General features: G+C 44.1%; 1 protein-coding gene across 14 annotated transcripts in view; it reads right to left on the bottom strand.

Moving 5' to 3' along the window:
• tanc2a (tetratricopeptide repeat, ankyrin repeat and coiled-coil containing 2a) overlaps nt 1–16,573 on the bottom strand; it is a 1,120,879-nt gene that overhangs the window by 946,131 nt on the left and 158,175 nt on the right. For 12 of the 14 annotated variants that reach the window (XM_070864738.1, XM_070864740.1, XM_070864739.1 and 9 more), the window contains one exon: nt 14,452–14,626. The exons of the other annotated variants lie outside the window; for them this stretch is intronic. The gene's annotated coding sequence lies outside the window, so the exon portion shown is untranslated. The remainder of the gene's footprint in view (nt 1–14,451; nt 14,627–16,573) is intronic. 14 annotated transcript variants of the gene reach the window in all.

Below are 16,573 nucleotides of genomic sequence, written 5' to 3'. Positions count from 1 at the left end.
ATGGGGGGGGAAGGAAGGAGATTGGGGGGGGAAGGAAGGAGATTGGGGGGGGGGGAAGGAAGGAGATTGGGGGGGGGAAGGAAGGAGATTGGGGGGGGAAGGAAGGAGATTGGGGGGGGAAGGAAGGAGATTGGGGGGGGAAGGAAGGAGATTGGGGGGGGAAGGAAGGAGATTGGGGGGGTAAGGAAGGAGATTGGGAGGGGTAAGGAAGGAGATTGGGGGGGTAAGGAAGGAGATGGGGGGGGGTAAGGAAGGACATGGGGGGGAAAGGAAGGACATGGGGGGGGAAAGGAAGGAGATTGGGGGGGGAAGGAAGGAGATTGGGGGGGGAAGGAAGGAGATTGGGGGGGAAGGAAGGAGATTGGGGGGGAAGGAAGGAGATTGGGGGGGAAGGAAGGAGATTGGGGGGGGAAGGAAGGAGATTGGGGGGGGAAGGAAGGAGATTGGGGGGGAAGGAAGGAGATTGGGGGGGGAAGGAAGGAGATTGGGGGGGGAAGGAAGGAGATTGGGGGGGGGGGGAAGGAAGGAGATTGGGGGGGGGGGGAAGGAAGGAGATTGGGGGGGGGAAGGAAGGAGATTGGGGGGGTAAGGAAGGAGATTGGGGGGGTAAGGAAGGAGATTGGGGGGGTAAGGAAGGAGATTGGGGGGGTAAGGAAGGAGATTGGGGGGGGGGGTAAGGAAGGACATGGGGGGGAAAGGAAGGACATGGGGGGGAAGGAAGGAGATTGGGGGGGAAGGAAGGAGATTGGGGGGGGAAGGAAGGAGATTGGGGGGGAAGGAAGGAGATTGGGGGGGAAGGAAGGAGATTGGGGGGGAAGGAAGGAGATTGGGGGGGAAGGAAGGAGATTGGGGGGGGGGGAAGGAAGGAGATTGGGGGGGGGGGGAAGGAAGGAGATTGGGGGGGGGGAAGGAAGGAGATTGGGGGGGGGGAAGGAAGGAGATTGGGGGGGGGGAAGGAAGGAGATTGGGGGGGAAGGAAGGAGATTGGGGGGGAAGGAAGGAGATTGGGGGGGAAGGAAGGAGATTGGGGGGGAAGGAAGGAGATTGGGGGGGAAGGAAGGAGATTGGGGGGGGGAAGGAAGGAGATTGGGGGGGGGAAGGAAGGAGATTGGGGGGGGAAGGAAGGAGATTGGGGGGGGGGAAGGAAGGAGGTTGGGGGGGGAGGGGGGGAAGGAAGGAGATTGGGGGGGGGGGTGGGGGGGAAGGAAGGAGATTGGGGGGGGGGGGGTGGGGGGGAAGGAAGGAGATTGGGGGAGGGAGGCTGAACGGGCTGGGCCCGAGACTTCGGGTAGGGCCCGTCCCCAGCACCAGATTTACAGGTCGGTGGTGTTGGGTCGGGTCGGGGGGGGGGGGGGTGGGAGGGAGAGGGAGGTCAGGTCTGGGGGGAGGGAGGTCAGGTCGGATCCATTCCGGGGGTGGGGTTGGGGCGGGGGCGGGGGGGGGGGGGGGGGAGTGGTGTCGGGTCCGGTCTGCGGTGGGGGGGGGGGGGGGAAGAGAGAGAAGCGGGTGTCGGGTCCGGTCCGGGGGGCGGGGAGTCGAGTCGGGAGGAAGCAGGAGCTGGCCGTGACAGGAGCCTTATTCACGCAGCCCCAGTGAGGCCATTCGGCCAGGGCTAGGGCCTGCGTGCTTCGGGCCCCTCCCACACAGTTTCGGGCACCTGGAGCTACTGCACTTGCGTGACCCACTGTAGCGCGCATGTGCAGAGGTCCCGGCACCGTTTTTAGCGCAGGGACCTGGCTCCACCCCCTACAGCTCCTGCTGCGCTGCGCCGAGGGCCAGAGGACCTGCAGGGAGGTGGAGAATACGGAGGGTTTTTTTAGGCGCACTTTGTGGCGCAAAAAACGGGCGTCCAGGTCGGGACTGCGCCGTTCTAGGCGCGGCTCGAAACCTGCGCCCATTAATTGGGAAGCTGGAATAGGCTGCAGGTGGAAAGAATAACCATCACCAGCCTCCTTGTCAAAATGGTAATTTTGACAAAGTAGATTATTTCACATATCTGGTGAAAAGTTGTTGCAATAATAATCACTGTACAACCAGCCATATAAAAAATGATGCTCATATTTTTCTCCTACTGCAATTGCAACACAATTTAGAACTGAAGAAACAGGGGATCTTATGTAGATTATCACTATATGAGACTAAGGTCTTGTAATCTACTTTAGTTTGACACTTGAGAACTTCAGTTCCAGTACTGTCCATCAATTCAATTTGCAACTAGGGAGAAGAAAAAGAACATGCAAGTTTTATATTAACTTTATATTAGGCGACAATTTCTAATTTAGAGTTGTAAGGCCAAACGGAATAGCAGTCGAGTGTAATAACTACCTTGAATTGCCACAAAAAATGAAAAATAATCTGTTCTTCTCAAAAGTAAAAGCCAAACGACAACAACTTGCATTATATTTTTTTCAGTTTTACCATAGAAAAATGTCCCAAGTGTTTCAAAGAAGCAAAATTATTTTTTTTTTAAGTTTTTAAAAATTAAATTTAATAATTGAAAGTTTTATGTTCTAAACTGATGACCTTAAAAAAGACTGCCTGATAGCTGAGCAATTTTGCAAGTGATTATTAGGCGACAATTTCTAATTTCTGGAAGCCAACTGTAGCCACTCAACAAGGGATTAAAAGGTCGCTATTCACGGTAGAATTTACTGCGCACCCAAATGCCAATGCTGGGACTGCCCACGAGGACAGTACGAATGAATCATTCCTGGTAGACAACAAAAGAAAATGGTAATTTTCATTAATCCCTGTGGCCTAAATGTAGGAATTTTAGCTGCAGGGAATATATAGTCAATAGTAACGTATGGGAATTCAAGTCCTGTTGGATTCTGTAGCATGACTATGCCCCAAGTGAGAATAACCCTACAATGGTGGTTGACATCTGCAATCTAAGTAAACACTGCCAGTCATAATTCCACCAGAAAGAATCTGATGATGCCAAATAACATGATAGATGGGATCCCAAAGAAGGAAAAAGTGTCTGATAAGAATAAAGTTTTACTGGAAGTTATAGATGTGTAATTTCAAGAAGAAATCATCCAAGATTGTGCAAAAAAATCATCAGATTAATTTCAATGTAAATAAAATATAAAACTATATGCAAACATATAAATCTCACACAGTTAATGGTTTTCTCAGTTATCATAAGTCACATACAGAATAACAGAGGAACGTAATCCCAGATTTATTTCACAAGCAGAAAGACCACATAACCAAGTGCCACAGGCATTATGAAGCACTCTGGATTTCACTCAACTCTAATCCTACTTACTATAAGATCACAATTATGTGTACTCTAATGTATTCAATTTAAATAGACTTTTTTTCAAAAACTGCAAGCTTAAAGTAGCAGTGACAACAGATCAAGTATCAAATTCATAGCCGGTAAATTCCAGAATTGAGGTTTCTAGCACGAATCATTTTTAAACGAGGCATGTCGGTCAAGAAAGCCAGTAAAACGAGCACTTCTGCTTTAACATCTTGTTAATTGTCAATGGTACACATAATCTAAGTGCAGTATGAAAAAATTGTGAACGAGCATCTAGAATACAATAATCTATGAATGTTTATCTTCTGGTGCTATTCCAACGAGCAATGTTTGCACGTAGAAAAACACCTTTTTGAGGGGAGAGCAGGGGGGGGGGCGCGCAGGGAAGGAACTAAAAATACCCAATTTAATTTGCTGAAATATTTAAAGGACTAACAAAAGATTTGCAGTAAAATGGTCAATTTTGCTATTTTTGGTATATCTGCATAATTTTTCAAACCATTGTTATTTGTGGAGCATACCTGTTGACAGGAAATAATCAAAAGACCATTTAACCAAAGAGAAAGTCAAGCAGCAGTTACAAACTAAAATAAATTAAATCCACTGGGGTCCAGATCCCTTTTACAGCAAGCTTCGAACACAAACAAGCATAAGAACTACAATGTACAATTCAAACCATGTAGCACGGGATTTTATTAGTTCTTGCTGTTGGCAATTATATCTTTCCAACACCCACATACTAATTGTTCATCACATGCTGCAAAGCACCCATTTCTACATGTTGCCAACTAAGTACAAGTTGTATCTGCAACTAAAGCCAACCATTAATTATGAAAGGGTACCTTCAAGTAATCCATTTCTCTTTAAGTACACATTTATTTTGTTATAAAGCACCACAGATGCTATTATTCAGTAAGCCTTAATCCTGGAGCAAAAACTAACATCTGAGGGGCCAAATTTATATTCAAGATGATAGATATCAGTTAATCGTATCCTTTTCCACCCAGTGCCAACACAGGGGACTCCCAGATCAGATGCAGGGCGAAGCTCTCTCTGTAATAGCTATCAATGCATCATAACCACTTTTTTTCATCTTCTGGAGCAAGCACTGTTCTGCAACCAAGTGATCAGAAGCCAGTCTTAAGAAAATTCGATTCACTCCACGTGGTATCAAAAAACGGCTGAGTGCACTGGATACAGCAAAAGTTATGGCGCCGACAACATCCCGGCTATCGTACTGAAGACTTGTGCTCCGTAACTAGCTGCGCCTCCAGCCAAGCTGTTCCAGTACAGCTACAACGCTGGCATCTACCCGACAATGTGGGAAAACTGGCCAGGCATGTCCTGTCCACAAAAAGCAGGACAAATCCAATCCAGCCAATTACTGGTCCATCAGTCTAGTCTCAATCATCAGCAAAGTGATGGAAGGTGTCGTCGACAGTGCTATCAAGCACTTGCTCACCAATAACCTGCTCACCAATGCTCAGTTTAGGTTCAATCAGGACCACTCAGCTCCAGACTTCATTACAGCCTCAGTCCAAACATGGACAAAAGAGCTGAATTCCAGAGGCGAGGTGAAAGTGACTGTCCTTGACATCAAGACAGCAATTGACAAAGTGTGGCACCAAGGAGCCCTAGTAAAATTGTAGTCAATACAAATCAGGGGTAAAACTCTCCACTGGCTGGAGTCATACCTAGCACAAAGGAAGATAGTTGTGGTTGTTGGAGGTTAATCATCTCAGCCCCAGGACATCACTACAGAAGTTCCTCAGGGCAGTGTCTAAGGCCCAACCATCTTCAGCTGCTTCATTAATGACCTTCCCTCCATCAGAAGATCAGAAATGGAGATGTTCACTGATGATCTCAATCGTGGATAATCAAGGGGCTATAGATAGGGAGGAACTTAATACAATCACTAATGAAGTAGTACTAGGTAAAATAATGGGACTAAAGGCAGACAAGTCCCTTGGACCTGACACCTTCCATCCTAGGGTCTTAAAAGCAGGGGCTGCAGAGATAGTGGATGCATTGGTTGTAATCTACCAAAATTCCCTGGATTCTGGAGCAGTCCCAGCAGATTGGAAAACTGCAAATGTAACGCCCCTATTTAAAAAAGGAGGCAGATAAAAAGCAGGAAACTATAGACCAGTTAGCCTAACATCTGTCATTGGGAAAATGCTGAGTCCATTGTTAAGGAAGTAGTAACGGAACATTTGGAAAAGCATGATTCAATCAAGCAGAGTCAGCATGGTTTTCTAAAAGGGAAATCATGTTTAACAAATTTGCTGGAGTTCTTTGAGGTTGTAATGAGCAGGGTGGATAAGGGGGAACAAGTGGATGTGGTGTATTTGGATCTCCAGAAAGCATTCGATAAGGTGCCACATAAGAGGTTACCGCACAAGATAAAAGCTCATGGGGTTGGGGGTAATATATTAGCATGGATAGAGGATTGGCTAACTAACAGAAAACAGAGAGTCAGGATAAATGGGTAATTTTCCGGTTGGCAAACAGTGACTAGTGGGGTGCCGCAGGAATTGGTGCAGGGTCCTCAACTATTTACAATCTATATTAATGACTTGGATGAAAGGATACAAAAAATCTGCAAAGGGATATAGATAGGCTAAATGAGTGGGCAAAAATTTGGCAGATGGAGTATAATGTGGGAAAATGTGAGGTTATCCACTTTGGCAGAAATAATAGAAAAACAAATTATAATTTAAATGGAGAAAAATTGCAAGTGCTGCAGTAGAGAGAGATCTGGGGGTCCATGTGCATGAAACACAAAAAGTTAATATGCAGGTATAGCAAGTAATCAGGAAGGCAAATGGAATGTTGGCCTTTATTGCAAGGGGGAAAGAGAGTATTGTGGAAATATATTTTTATCTAAGCTGATACCATATGGTATTTGTGTGTCCTTTGCAATATATATGTAACAAAATGGAGTCCTGGCCCTTCCAGAACTTTCTGCATTTTAGCAGTCAGCTTGCATAAACAGCTAAACCTGGTTTGAGATGGCTGATGGCCATCAGACAGCTAGGAGACAAGTCATGCTGAGACAAGTACCCCCCCATGGTGCTCTCCTATTGTTTACACGACAAGAGTTCCATGTCACCCCACCCTTTTCTTCTAGACTCAAACCACCAGCCATTATCTCTTGTAGAGACCTCATCCATTTGATGCAAACAGATAAACTGACTAGGAAACTGAACAATCCTGACACAATGCAAGACAGGTAATAGCTCATTACCTCACTCCCATGGAGTGATGGCCGGCTGGCCAACTAATAACCCTGACAAAAGGAAATATCTGGAAACCATGTCAGGACAAGGATGTAGTAATTAACTCTTTATCTGTATTCACTGACTGCGAGACAGAGCTAATACACAGGGAGAGGCCATAACTTGAGTTTTACTGAATAAATATCTTGCGAAACTGTACCATTTCGGAGGTGTTCACTTAGCCCTTGACTGAGTGTGACCTGCCCCTTGCTAGCAAATAAATTAAAGAAACTTCTGCCGGAGCTGTAAGTATCGGAGTCATTCTTTTCGGAGGTCGAGATTTCGACAGTATAAAAGCAAAGAAGTCCTGCTACAACTGTACAGGGTATTGGTGAGGCCACACCTGGAGTACTGCGTACAGTTTAGGTCTCCATATTTAAGTAAGGATATGCTTGCATTGGAGGCTGTTCAGAGAAGGTTCACTAGGTTGATTCCGGAGAGGAGGGGGTTGACTTGAGGATAGGTTGAGCCTATACATATTGGAGTTCAGCAGAATGAGAGATGATCTTATTGAGACATATAAGATGACAGAGCTCGACAAGATGGATGCAGAGAGGCTATTTCCACTCATAGGGGAAACTAAAACTAGGGGACAGTCTTAGAATAAGGGGCCGCCCATTTAAAACTGAGATGAGGAGAAATGTCTTCTCTCAGCGGGTTGTAAATCTATGGAATTCTCTGCCACAGAGAGCTGTGGAGGCTGGGTCATTGAATATATTTAAGGTGGAGAGAGACAGATTTTTGAGCGATAAGGGAGTAAAGGGCTATGGGGAGCAGGCAGTGAAGCAGAACTGAGTCCATGATCAGATCAGCCATGGTCTTATTGAATGGCGCAGCAGGCTCGAGGGGCCAAATGGCCTACTCCTGCTCCTATTTCTCATGTTTTTATGATTGCAGTGTTCAGTTCCAGTTGCAACTCCTCAGATAATGAAGTAATCCATGTCCGCATACAGCAAGACATTCAGGCTTGGGCCGATCCAAGTGGCATGTAACATTCGCTCCAGACAAATGCTAGGCAATGACTATCTCCAACACGCAAGAGTCTAATTACCATCCCTTGACATTTAACAGCATTACCTTCGCCAAATTCCCCATCAACATCCTGGGTGTCACCATTGATGCGAAACTTAACTGGACCAGCCACATAAATACATTGGCAACAAGAGCGGGTCAGAAGCTGGGTATTTTGCTGCGACTGTCTCACCTCCTGACTCCCGAAAGCTTTCAACTATCTACAAGGCACAAGTTAGGAGTGTGATGGAATAGTCTACACTTTCCTGGAAGCTCGACACCATCCAGGACAAAGCAGCCCAATTGATTGGCACCCCATCCACTACCTTCAACATTAACTCCCTCCACCATATCGCACCATGGCTGCAGTGTGTGCCATCTATAAGACGTGCTGCAGCAACTCACCAAGGCTTCTTCGGCAGCATCTCCCAAACATGCAACCTCTACTACCCAGAAGAGCAGCAAGCGCCTGAGAACACCATCACCTGCAAATACCCCTCCAATTTACACATTATCTGGCTTGGAAATATATCGCTGTTCCTTCATCGTCGCTGGGTCAAATCCTGGCAATCCCTCTGTAACAGCACTGTGGGAGTACTTTCACTGAAATCAATGGGGATCAAGGAGAAAACTCCAGTGGCTGGAGTCACAACCAATGTTTCTTCTAAGCTGCATGTATGCGCAATAATCTGCAAGATACCGCACAGGCCACTCAAGCTTTGCCATTAGAAATACCATGCATGAACAAAATTTAAAGGGATCGCGCATTGAAATAACATTGAAAAAACACAAAGCACAGCTTAGAGGAAACTTTGGTCATAACTAGCGCAAAGGATGAAGATTGCAGTTTTTGGAGACCAATCATCTCAGCACCAGAATATTGCTACAGGAGTTCCTCAAGGCAGTGGCCAGGAACCAACTTTCTTCAGCCTCTTCATCAATATCCTTCCCTCCATCGTATAGTCAGAAGTGGGGCTGTTCACAAATGATTGCATAGAACTCAGCTCCATTCACAACCCCCCAGATAATGAAGCAGTCCATGCCCACGAGACCTGGACAATATCCAGGCTTGGGTTGATGAGTGGCAACTAACATTCGCGTCACACATTCGTAGCACTCTCATCGGAGTCAGAAGGTTTTGGGTACAAGTCCCACTTCAGAGACTTGAGCACAAAAATCTAGATTGACACTTCAGTGCAGTACTGATGGGAGTGCTGTACTGTCGGAGGCGTCGTCTTTTGGCTGGGTCGTTAAACCAAGGCCCTGCCTGCTCTCAGGTAGACGTAAAAGATCCCTCAGCATTATTACGAAGAAAATCAGGGGAGTTCTCCCTGATGTCCTGGCCAATATTTATCCATCACTTAACATCACTGAATAGTGCCTGGTCATTATCACATTGGTGTTAGTAGGAGCTTGCTGTGCGCAAATTGACTGCTGAGTTTCCTACAATACAGCAGTGACTACACTTCAAAAGTACTTCATTGGCTCTGAAGCACTTTACTATGCCCTGAAGTTGTGAACGTCTTTCTTTTCACACAAGTGTCAGGCAATGGCCATCTCCAACAAGAGTAACTCTAACCACCTTCCTTTGACACTTAAATGACATTACCAAAGTCGAATCCCCTACCATCAACATTCTGGATGGATGCAGCTGCAACAGTCCAAGAACTTTGGCACGATCCAGGACAAAGCAGTCTGCTTGATAGGCAGCTCATCCACCACCGGCGTACCATGGCTACAGCGTGTACTATCTACATGTACTACAGCAACTCGATCGGCAGCTCATCCACCAACAACGCAGCATCACTGCAGGGTGTACTATATACATGATGCTCTACAACAACTCACCAAGGCTTCTTTGACAGCACCTCCCAAACCCGTGACCTCCAGCACCCAGAAGGACATGGGCAGAAGGTGCATGGGCACCAGCACCTCCCCTCCGAGTCACACATTATCCCAACTTGAATATATATTGCAATTCCTTCATCGTCTCTATCAAATTTCTGGAACTCCCAAGCCAACAGCACTGTGGTAGCACCTTCACTACATGGACTGCAGCAGTTTAAGAAGGCAGCTCACCTTCTCAAGGGCAACTAGGGGTGGCCAATAAATGCCAACAATGCCTATATCCCACAAATGAATAAAAAAAATTATTTACAATTAAATATAATCCACAAAAGCAAAAAGAGAAAATAACAGTACAATATTTGTAGAGAACTGGAAACAGTTCATGTAGCTGATGTACTCTTTTTCAGAATGCTACTTTCAGCTACTCCAAGTTTCCCAGAAAAAGAGTGTTTCTTTGGACAGATCAGTTAATCAGGGACAGGTGTCTCAAGTTTCTAAAAACAGGTTGTGTTTAACCATATTTAATGCATTCTTTGAAGAAATATAAGATAAAGGAAATACAGTAAATGTGATTTATTGGCATTTACAAAACCTTGTAATAAGGTACATTAGAGACTTAACACTGAGATCAAACTAAAGGGAGTGTGACTACAAAAGGTACGGCGTTATAGGACAGAAAGCAAAGAACTTGGTAATAGGAAGTTTGTCAGAAGACATCAAAGATATGATGAGTCGTATTCCACAGAAATCTGTGTTTGGGCCACTCTTATTTAATATGCACATAAATTATTAAATTAAAGGAATATTGAAATTCGCTAACACCATCAAAATGGGGGGTATAGCAAATTCTGACAAGGAGTGCAGAAAGCAAAGTTGTTCAGGATGGACATATAGGTATGGACAGAAACAGTTCTATAAAACATTTTGAAAGAATACACAGATCATTAAAGGAGGCATTTCAAGTAGATATCCCAAAAGGGCAAATGGACTCCCTGGCTTTGCATCTAGAGACAGAATACAAAAGCAAGGTGGTAACATTGAGCATTTACAAAACCTCAATTAAGCTGGAGTTGTGTGCACCTCATTATATTAAATCAATTGAAAAGTTGTAGGACAATGCCATTAGAGTGTTACCAGGGATCAGAGACTTGAGCAGCTAGTGTCTTTTCACTAGAGCTGATAAGGTTGAGGGGTAACCTCATAAAAGGTCTTCAGAATGAAGGCAAAATACTGCGAATGCTGGAATCTAGAATAAAAACGAAGGATCTTCAACCCGAAATGTTAACTCTGCTTCCTCTCCACAGATGCTGCCTGACCTGCTGAGATTTCAGACTGACGTTATGATAACAAACAGTGATAAGATTGTGCCCAATGATTAACGAGACACTAACAAGAGGGCATAAATTTAAGATAGCAGCAAGAATTGAAAGAGGAGGGCAGAATTTTTTTTTTTTTTTTTTTTTTTTACACATTACTTGGTTCGAGGATAGAGCAGATGAATACGTGGCTGGAGAGATGGTGCAGGCAGGAGGGCTTTCGTATCCTGAGGCATTGGGACCGCTTCTGGGGGCAGTGGGAGCTGTACAAGCTGGACGGGTTGCACCTCAACAGAGCCGGGAACAATATCCTCACGGAGAGGGTTTAAACTAGCTTGGCAGGGGGATGGGAACCTGAAAATAGATTCAGTAGGGAGGGGAGTAAAGCTGGAATTAGAAAGCAAAAAGAAAGAAAGTGAGTTTGAAGGAGAGACGAAACAAGCAGGAAAAAAGGGTAAAATAAACAAAGGCACTTTATCTAAATGCACGCAGCATTTGTAACAAAATAGATGAGTTGACGGCACAAATTGAGACAAATGGGTATAATCTGATAGCCATTACAGAGACGTGGTTGCAAGGTGACCAGGACTAGGAATTAAATATTCAGAGATATTTGACAATCCGGAAGGACAGACAGAAAGGAAAAAGGTTGTGGGGTAGCTCTAATGATAAAGGATGGACTCACTGCAGTAGTAAGAAACGATATTGGCTCAAATGATAAGGATGTTGAAACAGTTTGGGTGGAGATAAGGAACAATAAGGGGAAAAAGTCACTGGTGAGCATAGTCTATAAGCCCCCTCTCAATACCAACTCTGTTGGTCGGAGAATAAACTAGGAAATAGTGGGGCTTGTAAAAAGGGAACAGCAATAATCATGGGTGATTTTAACCTCCATATTGATTGGACAAATCAAATTGGTCAGGGTAGCCTTGAGAAGGAGTTCATAGAGTGCATAAGGGATGTTGAGCAGTATGTAACAGAACCAACCAGGGGGCAGGCTATCTTAGGTCTGGTCCTGTGTAATGAGACAGGATTAATAAACAATCTCCTCGTAAAGGATCCCCTTGGAATGAGTGATCATAGCATGATTGAATTTCAAATCAGATGGAGGGTGAGAAAATTGGATCTCTAACCAGCGTACTAAGCTTAAATAAAGGAGACTATGAAGGTATGAGGGCGGAGTTGCGTAAAGTGGACTGGGAAAATAGATTAAAGTGTAGGACGGTTGATGAACAGTGACGTACATTTAAGGAGATATTTCACAACTCTCAAGAAGATATTCCAGTGAAGAGGAAAGGGTGAGAGAGAAAAGATAGCCATCCGTGGCTAACTAAGGAAATTAAGGACGGTATCCAATTAAAAGCAAGGGCATACAAAGTGGCCAAAACTAGTGGGAGGGCAGAAGACTGGGAAGCTTTTAAAAGCCAGCAAAGAACGACTAAAAAAATGACTAAGAAAAGGGAAGATAGACTATGAAAGTAAACTAGCACAAAATATAAAAACAGATACCAACAGTTTCTATAGGTATATAAAAAGAAAAAGAATGGCTAAAGTAAATATTGGTCCCTTAGAGGACGAGACCGGGGAATTAGTCATGGGAAACATGGATATGGCAGAAACTCTGAACAAATATTTTGTGTAAGTCTTTACGGTAGCGAACACTTCAACAATATTCCAACAGTGGATAGCCAAGGGGCTATAGGGGCTACCACAATCACAATCACCAAGAAGGTGGTACTCAGTACGATAATGGGACTAAAAGGCAGATAAATCCCTTGGATCCTAGGGTCTTAAAAGAAGTAGCGGCAGGGATTGTGGATGCATTGGTTGTAATTTACCAAAATTCCCTGGATTCTGGGGAGATCCCAGCAGATTAGAAAACTGCAAATGTAACGCCCCTATTTAAAAATGGAGGCAGACAAAAAGCAGGAAACTATAGACCAATTAGCCTAACAACTGTGGTTGGGAAAATGTTGGAGTCCATTATTAAAGAAGCAGTAGCAGGACATTTTGAAAAGCAAAATTCGATCAGGCAGAGTCGGCATGGATTTATGAAGGGGAAGTCATGTTTGACAAATTTGCTGGAGCTCTTTGAGGATGTAACGAACAGGCTGGATGAAGGGGAAGCAGTGGATGTGGTGTATTTGGACTTGCAGAAGGCATTTGACAAGGTGCCACATAAGGTTACTGCACAAGATAAAAGTTCATGGGGTTGGGGGTAATATATTAGCATGGATAGAGGATTGGCTAACTAACAGAAAACAGAGAGTTGGGATAAATGGTTCATTCTCTGGTTGGCAACCAGTAAATAGTGGGGTGCCGCAGGGATCAGTGCTGGGACCCCAACTGGAGTAACAACTTGGAAGAAGAGATTGAGTGTAACATAGCCAAGTTTGTTGACGATACAAAGATGGGAGAAAAAGCAATGTGCAAGGAGGACACAAAAAATCTGCAAAAGGTCGTATACAGGCGAAGTGAGTGGGCTAAATGTGGCAGATGGAGCATAATGTTGGAAAGTGCGAGATCATGTACTTCGGCAGAAAAAAAAAATCAAAGAGCAAGTTATTATTTAAATGGAGAAATATTGCAAAGTGCCGCAGTACAGCAGGACCTGGGGGTACTTGTGCATGAAATGCAAAAGGACAGTATGCAACAAGTGATCAGGAAGGCCAATGGTATCTTGGCTTTTATTGCAAAGGGGATGGAGTATAAAAGCAGGGAAGTCTTGCTACAGCTATATAAGGTATTGGTGAGGCCACACCTGGAATACTGTGTGTCATTTTGGTTTCCATATTTATGAAAGGATATACTTGCTTTGGAGGCAGTTCAGAGAAGGTTCACTAGGTTGATTCCTGGGATGAGGAGGTTGACTTATGAGGAAAGCTCGAGTAGGTTGGGCCTCTACTCATTGGAATTCAGAAGAATGAGAGGTGATCTTATCGAAACGTACAAGATTATGAGGGGACTTGATAAGGTGAATGCAGAGAGGATGTTTCCACTGATTTGGGGGGGGGGGGGGGGGGGGGAGAGACTAGAACTAGAGGGCATGATCTTAGAATAAAGGGCCGCCCATTTAGAACTGAGATGAGGAGAAATTTCTTCTCTCAGATGGTTGTAAATCTGTGGAATTCGCTGCCTCAGAGAGCTGTGGAAGCTGGGACATTGAATAAATTGAAGACAGAAATAGACAGTTTCTTAAACAATAAGGGGATAAGGGGTTATGGGGAGCGGGCAGGGAGGTGGAGCAGAGTCCATGATCAGATCAGCCATGATCTTATTGAATGGTGGAGCAGGCTCGAGGGGCTGGATGGCCTACTCCTGTTCCTATTTCTTATGTTCTAGAATGGGGAGCTCTCTGCTATAAATAATTATTGAAGCGGATTCCATAATTTTTTTTTTAAGCATTTAGGTAGTTACTTGAAAAAGAGGATTATTAAAGGTTATGGGGAACGAGCAAGTGAATGGGATTATATTCGATTGTTTTTATCTGGTAGTCCGGATCAAAAATTGTAAGATCCAGACATGATCAATCCTTCAACACAAACACCTTTTATTGGCCCTGCATGAACAAAATGTTAAAAAATATATATACATAGGTCAAAATGCTTCCTCATTTACAATTGGTATAATTTGACTTTTTTCATGCTTTATACGCCAAGAGTAATTGACAAAACTAACCACATTAATAACTTTAGACTTGGTAAATATTGCTGGAAAATGTTCTTACTGTGACAAGTGTATCTGGAACCAAAAGAAGCACAAATACGCCATCAACTTTTATGAATGATCAGCAGGTGACATCTGCTGCTGGCTGTTAAGAATAGCTTCTTTTACAGTCTTAACTTCGATGAAATTACAGTTAGGTCCCAATGGATTAGTCCAAGTCTGTCATCTGTTTGACCCTGCAGAGAGAAAATTAAGGAAATAAGTGTCAATTAGTCTCCAAAACCTTAATTTATCCTATAAAATGTGATAGATTTCAGTTAAAATTAAGAATGGAGTCTAGCATAACATTCCAATATACCCCCTCATTAAATTCCAGAATTTCTCCTCAAGTTAAGATCATTGCCCATTGACAAACTAGCAATTGACTTATAAGGATTCAACTACAGAAGTACTTTGCATGTATTGACAGACATATCTTTCTTCTAGAACTACTAACTGCACCAGTATTACTAGACAGTAAACTCAGTTTTATTTACACCTCCCATTTCAAGATCAAGGTTGTAGGAAGCGTTCACAATTAAAAAAAATCTAATTAACAGATCTTTTGACATTATTCACAGGTTAGTCTGAGTTTTTTTTTAAAATCACAGATGTAATGTTTAGCATGCCGGGAGCAGAGCATGACAAGGGATGGTAGTGAAGAACAGTGCAGAGTACACTCCCTTGGGAAAATGGGGGCGGAAGGCCATGAAGCAGAGCACAATGAGGAGACTCTGACAGTACACAGAGGGAGGTAATGTAGAGCATATAATTGTTGGGGGGGAGGGAGAGAAATAGCAGAGCAGAGGGGGTAGAACCTGGAAATATATCAGGAAGACATGCCATTCACAGAGCAAGCCACTATTTGCCACCCGAGTACTGAGAGACTGAAAATTGGGAGTAAATACTGAGATAGAACGAAAACTTCCGGTTTGCAAAAATTTCCACCCACCCACCACATAATAGGATTGCCAGAAAAGTTGAAGCCCATGGACTAGAAGGGACAGTGGCAGCAAGGATACAAAATTGGCTAAGTGACAAGAATTAGAGTAGTGGTGAATGGTAGTTTTTCGGACTGGACGAAGGTATAGAGTGGTGTTCCCCAGGAGTCGGTACTCGGACCACTGCTTTTCTTGATATACATTAATGACTTGGAATGTGGGTGTACAGGGCACAATTTCAAAATTTACAGAAGACACAAAACTTGGAAGTGAGGAGGATAGTGATACACTTCAAGATGACAGACAGGTTGGTGGAATGGGCAGACATGACAGATGAAATTTAATGCAGGAAAGTATGAAGTGATAACATTTTGATAGAAAGAATGAGGGAAAATATAAACTAATGGGTACAATCCTAAAGCGGGTGCAGGAACTGGGAGACCTAGGGGTAGGTGTGCACAAATTGTTGAAGGTAGCAGGACAGGTTTAGAAAGAGGTTAAGAAAAAGCTTATGGGATGCTGGGCTTCATGAATAGAGGTATAGAGTACAAAAGCATGGAAATTATGATGAACCTGTATAAAGCACTGGTTCGGCCTTAACTGGAATATTGTGAAAGCCTCAGAGAGGGCGCAGAAAAGATTTACAAGAATGATTCCTGGAATGAGTGATTTCAGTTAAGTGGATAGACTGGAGAAGCTGGGGTTGTTCTCCTTAGAGCAAAGATTGAGAAGAGATTTGATAGAGGTGTTCAAAATCATGAGGGGTCTCGACAAAATAGATAGATAGAAACTGTTCCCACCAGCAGAAAGGTCGAGAACCAGAGGACACAGATTTAAGGTGATTGGCAAAAGAACCAAAGGCAACATAAGAAAAAATGTTTTACACAGTGAGTGGTTAGGATCTGGGATGCAGTGCCTGTGGGGGAGGCAGAGTCAATCACTGCTTTCACAAGGAAGTTGGATAAGTACCTGAAAGAAAAATTTTTGCAGGGCTACGGGGAAAAGGGCAGGGGAATGGGACTAGCTGCTGTGCTCTAACAGAGAGTCGGCAGGGCTTGACAGGCCGAATGGCCTTCTGTGCTGTAACCATTCTATGATCTTGCCGCATATGCATATTGGGCCAGGGCCACCACGTTGCTGTGCACCTAAAGTACAGCTCGAGAGCAGAGCATAAAAGGCAGCTGGAGCAGGTAACCATGGGGC

Source organism: Pristiophorus japonicus, chromosome 21 (genome assembly GCF_044704955.1).
Source record: "Pristiophorus japonicus isolate sPriJap1 chromosome 21, sPriJap1.hap1, whole genome shotgun sequence".
Classification (NCBI taxonomy): domain Eukaryota; kingdom Metazoa; phylum Chordata; class Chondrichthyes; family Pristiophoridae; genus Pristiophorus; species Pristiophorus japonicus.
Note: the sequence above shows the minus strand (reverse complement) of the source record. Positions and strands in the feature narration are given on the sequence as shown.